Source organism: Arachis hypogaea, chromosome 9 (assembly GCF_003086295.3).
Source record: "Arachis hypogaea cultivar Tifrunner chromosome 9, arahy.Tifrunner.gnm2.J5K5, whole genome shotgun sequence".
Taxonomy (NCBI): Eukaryota; Viridiplantae; Streptophyta; class Magnoliopsida; order Fabales; family Fabaceae; genus Arachis; species Arachis hypogaea.
The window spans coordinates 77358719-77364782 of NC_092044.1; the positions used below are offsets into that span (position 1 = coordinate 77358719).

Below are 6064 nucleotides of genomic sequence, written 5' to 3' on the forward strand. Positions count from 1 at the left end.
GGTGTGTAGAAACTCTACCATTAAAAATACATAAGTAATCAAGGTTCAGGCATGGCCGAATGGCCAGCCCCCAAAGTCTAAGAACTAAACGTCCAAAGATAGATACCAGGATGTCTAATACAATAGTAAAAAGTCCTATTTATACTAGACTAGCTACTAGGATTTACAGAAATAAGTCTTAGTACAGAAATCCACTTCCAGGGCCCACTTTGGTGTGTGCTTGGGCTGAGCTTGAGCTTTACACGTGCAGAGGCTTCTCTTGGGGTTAAATGCCAAGTTGTAACGTGTTTTTGGCGTTTAACTCTGGGTTGTGACGTGTTTCTGGCATTTTACTCCAAAATGCAGCATGGAACTCGCATTGAACGCCAGTTTGCGTCATCTAAACTCGAATAAAGTATGGACTATTAAATATTTCTAGAAAGCCCTGGATGTCTATTTTTCAACGCCATTGAGAGAGCGCCATTTAGAGTTCCGTAGCTCTAGAAAATCTATTTCGAGTGCAGGGAGGTCAGAATCCAACAGCATCAGCAGTCATTTTTCAGCCTGAATCAGATTTTTGCTCAGGTCCCTCAATTTCAGCCAAAAAATACCTGAAATCACAGAAAAACACACATACTCATAGTAAAGTCTAGAAATGTGAATTTTTCATAAAAACCAATAAAAACGTCTCTAAAAGTAGCTAGATCCTACTAAAAACTACCTAAAAACAATGCCAAAAAGCGTATAAATTATCCGCTCATCACAACACCAAACTTAAATTGTTGCTTTTCCCCAAGTAACTGAATATCAAATAGGATAAAAAATAAGAGAATATACTATAAATCTCAAAATATCAATGAATATTAGTTCTAATTAGATGAGTGGGACTTGTAGCTTTTTGCTTCTGAACAGTTTTGGCGTCTCACTTTATCCTTTGAAGTTTAAAATGATTGGCATCCATCGGAACTCAGAGTTCAGATAGTGTTATTGATTCTCCTAGTTAAGTATGTTGATTCTTGAACACAACTACTTTTATGAGTCTTGGTCGTGGCCCTAAGCACTTTGTTTTCCAGTATTACCACCGGATACATAAATGCCACAGACACATGACTGGGTGAACCTTTTCAGATTTTGACTCAGCTTTGCTAAAGTCCCCAGTTAGAGGTGTCCAGAGCTCATAAGCACACAGCTTGATTTAACCGCTTAGGCCTGGATTTTATTTCCTTAGGCCCTCCTATCCATTGATACTCAAAGCCTTGGATTCTTTTTACCCTTGCCTTTTGGTTTAAGGGCTATTGGCTTTTTTCTGCTTACTTTTTTCTTTTTCTTTCTTTAAATATATATTTTTTTTGCCACTTTTTTTTTTCGCAAGCTTTGTTCTTCACTAATTTTTCTTGCTTCAAGAATCAATTTTATGATTTTTTAGATCATCAATAACATTTTTCTTTTTCATCATTCTTTCAAGAGCCAACAATTTTAACATTCATAAACAACAAGATAAAAAATATGCACTGTTCAAGCATTCATTCAGAAAATAAAAAGTATTGTCACCACATCAATATAATTAAACCAATTTCAAAGATGAATTCGAAACTCATGTACTTCTTGTTCTTTTGTATTAAAAACATTTTTCATTTAAGAAAGGTGAAGGATTCATGGAATTATTCATAGCCTTAAGACATAGTTACTAAACACTAATGATCATGTAGTAAAGACACAAACATAGACAAACATGAAGCTCAAAAACCGAAAAATAGAGAGACAAGAACAAGGAAGTTAAGGAATGAGTCCACCTTAGTGATGGTGGCGCCTTCTCCTTGAAGGACCAATGGTGTTCTTGAGCTCCTCTATGTCTTTTCCTTCCTTTTGTTGCTCCTCCCTCATAGCTTTTTGATCTTCTCTAATCTCATTGAGAATGATGGAGTGTTCTTGGTGTTCCACCCTTAATTGGTTCATGTCATGACTCAATCCTTCTAGAGAAGTGTTGAGTTATTCCCAATAGTTGTTTGGAAGAAAATGCATCCCTTGAGGCATCTCAGGAATTTCTTGATGATGAGCTTCCTCATGCGTCTCTTGAGATCAATGAATATGCTCTCTTGTTTGCTCCATCCTCTTCTTAGTGATGGGCTTGTCCTCTTTAATGAGGATGTCTCCTTCTATGACAACTCCAGCTAAGTAGCATAGATGGCAAATGAGATTAGGAAAAGCTAGCCTTGCCAAGGTGGAGAGCTTTTCAGCTACTTTGTAGAGTTCTAGAGAGATGACTTCATGAACTTCTACTTCCTCTCCAATCATGATGCTATGGATCATGATGGCCCGATCCACAGTTATTTCAGATCGGTTGCTAGTGGGGATGATGGAACGTTGGATGAATTCCAACCATCCTCTAGTCACAGGCTTAAGGTCCAGTCTTCTCAATTGAACTGGCTTGCCTTTTGAGTCTCTTTTCTATTGAGCTCCTTCCACACATATGTCCATGAGGACTTGGTCCAACCTTTGATCGAAGTTGACCCTTCTAGTGTAGGGGCGTGCGTCTTCTTACATCATAGGCAAGTTGAATGCCAACCTTACATTCTCCGAACTGAAATCTAAGCATTTCCCTCAAACCATCATAAGCCAATTCTTTGGATTCGGGTTCATACTTTGATCATGGTTCTTAGTGATCCATGCATTGGCATAGAACTCTTGAACCATTAAGATTCCGACTTGTTGAATGGGGTTGGTAAGAACTTCCCAACCTCTTCTTTGGATCTCATGTCGGATCTCCAGATACTCATTTTTCTTGAGCATGAAAGGGACCTCAGGGATCACCTTCTTCTTGGCCACAACTTCATAAAAGTGGTCTTGATGGGCTTTTGAGATGAATCTCTCCATCTCCCATGACTCGGAGGTGGAAGCTTTTGTCTTCCCTTTCCTCTTTCTAGAGGTTTCTCCGGCCTTAGGTGCCATCAATGGTTATGGAAAAACAAAAAAAAAAAGCTATGCTTTTACCACACCAAACTTAGAATGTTGCTTGTCCCCGAGCAAAAGAAGAAAGAATAGATGAAGAAGAAGAATAGATGGAGGAGAGGCAGAGTGGTGGTTTGGGTGGGAAAGAGATTTTAAATTTGAAGGTAGGTGGGGTTTACAGGGAAGAGAGGATGGATGTGAATGGTGAGAGGTGATGGGGAAGAGTGATTGAGGTGATTGGTGAATGATGTTTGGGGAAGAGTGTTATGAAAAGGTGTGAGAGAGAGGGAGAAGGTAGGTGGGGATCCTGTGGGGTCCACAGATCCTGAAGTGATCCTGTGGGGTCCACAGATCCTGAGGTGTCAAGAATTTCTCATCCCTGCACCCTTTAGGCGTGTAAAACGCCCTCTATATGTAATCCTGGTGTTTAATGCTAGACTGATGCTTGTTTCTCACGTTAAACGCCACTTCCATGCTTGTTTTGGGCGTTCAACACCAATCTGTAGCATGTTTCTGGCGTTGAACGCCACTTTGCTGCTTGTTTCTGGCGTTCAACGCCAGCTTCATACTCTGTTCTGGCGTTAAACGCTAGCCAGATGCTACTTACTGGCGTTTAAACGCCAGTAAGCTCTTCCTCCAGGGTGTGCATTTTCTTCTGCTATTTTTTATTCTGTTTTTATTTTTTGCAATTGTTTTGTGACTCCACATGATCATAAACCTAATAAAACATAAAAGAACAATATAAATATAGATAAATAAAAATTGGATTGCCTCCCAATAAGTGCTTCTTTAATGTCAATAGCTTGACAGTGAGCTCGCATGGAGCTTCACAGATGTTCAGAGCATTGTTGGGACCTCCCAACACCAAACTTAGAGTTTGATTGTGGGGGCTTTGTTTGACTCTATATTGAGAGAAGCTTATCGTGCCTTTTTTCCATGGTTGCAGAGGAAGATCCTTGAGCTTTAAACATAAGGTAGTCCCCGTTCAATTGAAGGACTAGCTCTCCTCTGTCAACATCAATCACAACTCCTACTGTGGTTAGGAAGGATCTTCCAAAAATGATGGATTCATTCTCATCCTTCCCAGTGTTTAAGATTATGAAATCAGCAGGGATGTAAAGGCCTTTAACCTTTACTAACACGTCCTCTACCAATCCATAAGCTTGTTTTATTGACTTGTCTACCATCTCTAATGAAATTCTTGCAGCTTGTACCTCAAAGATCCACAGCTTCTCCATTACAGAGAGTGGCATAAGATTTATACCTGACCCCAGGTCACATAGAGCCTTCTCAAAGGTTATGGTGCCTATGGTACAGGATATTAAGAATTTACCATGATCTTGTTTCTTTTGAGGTAGAGTTTACTGAACCCATGTATCTAGTTCACTAATGAGCAAGGGAGGTTCACCTTTCCAAGTCTCACTACCAAACAACTTGGCATTCTGCTTCATGATGGCCCCTAGATATTGAGCAACTTGCTCTTCAGTTACATCTTCATCCTCTTCAGAGGAAGAATAGTTCAGAGCTCATGAATGGCAGAAGGAAGTTTAATGGAATCTCTGTAGTCTCTATATGAGCCTCAGATTCCTTTAGGTCCTCAATAAGGAACTCCTTTCTGTCTGGGAGACGTCCCATGAGGTCTTCCTCATTGGTATTCACATCCTCCCCTTCCTCCTTGGATTCGGCCATTTTGATAATATCAATGCCCTTGCACTCTCTTTTTGGATTCTCTTCTGTATTGCTTGGGAGAGTACTAGGAGGAGTTTTAGTGATTTTCTTACTCAGTTGACCCACTTGTGCCTCCAAATTTCTAATGGAGGACCTTGTTTCACTCATGAAACTTAAAGTGGCCTTAGATAGATCAGAGACTATGTTTGCTAAGCTAGAGGAGCTCTGCTCAGAATTCTCTGTCTCTTGCTGAGAAGATGATGGAAAAGGCTTGCTATTGATAAACATGTTTCTTCCATCATTATTAAATCCTTGTTGGGGCTTTTATTGATCCTTCCATGAGAAATTTGGATGATTTCTCCATGAGGGATTATAGGTGTTTCCATAGGCTTCACCCATGTAATTCACCTCTGCCATTGCAGGGTTCTTAGGATCATAAGCTTCTTCTTCAGAAGTTGCCTCTTTAGTACTGCTGGATGCATTTTGCCATCCATTCAGACTCTAAGAAATCATGTTGACTTGCTAAGTCAACATTTTGTTCTAAGCCAATATGGCATTTAGAGCATCAATTTCAAGTCTCCCCTTTTATGAGGCGTCCCATTACTCACAGGATTCCTCTCAGAGGTGTACATGAATTGGTTATTTGCAACCATGTCAATGAGTTCTTGAGCTTCTGCAGGCATTTTCTTTAGGTGAATGGATCCACCTGCAGAATGGTCCAGTGACATCTTAGAAAGCTTAAATAGACCATCATAGAATATATCTAAAATGGTCCACTCTGAAAGCATGCCAGAAGGACACTTTTTGGTCAACTGCTTGTATCTTTCCCAAGCTTCATAGAGGGATTCACCATCTTTTTGCTTGAAGGTCTGAACATCCACTCTACGCTTGCTCAGCTTTTAAGAAGGAAAGAACTTGGCCAAGAAGGCCGTGACCAGCTTATCCCAAGAGTCCAGGCTATCTTTAGGTTGTGAGTCCAACCATGCTCTAGCTCTGTCTCTTACAGCAAAAGGGAAAAGCATGAGCCTGTAGACTTCAGGATCTACTCCATTAGTCTTAACAGTATCACAGATCTGCAAGAACTCAGTTAGAAATTGATAGGGATCTTCTGATGGAAGTCCATGAAACTTGTAGTTCTATTGCATTAGAGCAACTAGTTGAGGCTTCAGCTCAAAATTGTTTGCTCCAATGGCTGGGATTGAAATGCTTTTTCCATAAAAATTGGAAGTAGGTGTAGTATAATCACCAAGCATCCTCCTTACGCCTCCACCATTGTTATTGGGTTCGGCCATGTCCCTTTCTTTTTCGAGATTCTCTGTAAGGTTTTCTCTGGATTATTGTGCTTTAGCTTCTCTTAGCTTCTTCTTCAGAGTCCTTTCAGGTTCAGGATCTGCTTCAACAAGAATGTCCTTGTCCTTGCTCCTGCTCAAATGAAAAAGAAGACAACAGAAAAGGAAGAGGAATCCTC

At 40.2% G+C, this 6064-nt stretch overlaps 1 non-coding gene across 1 annotated transcript; it reads left to right on the plus strand.

Annotated features, from left to right (window-relative positions):
• Window positions 1-5382: 5382 nt before the first annotated feature.
• Window positions 5383-5486, plus strand: LOC112713139 (small nucleolar RNA R71). The gene has a single exon (XR_003158113.1). It is a non-coding gene; the product is annotated as a small nucleolar RNA R71 (small nucleolar RNA).
• Window positions 5487-6064: the final 578 nt, after the last annotated feature.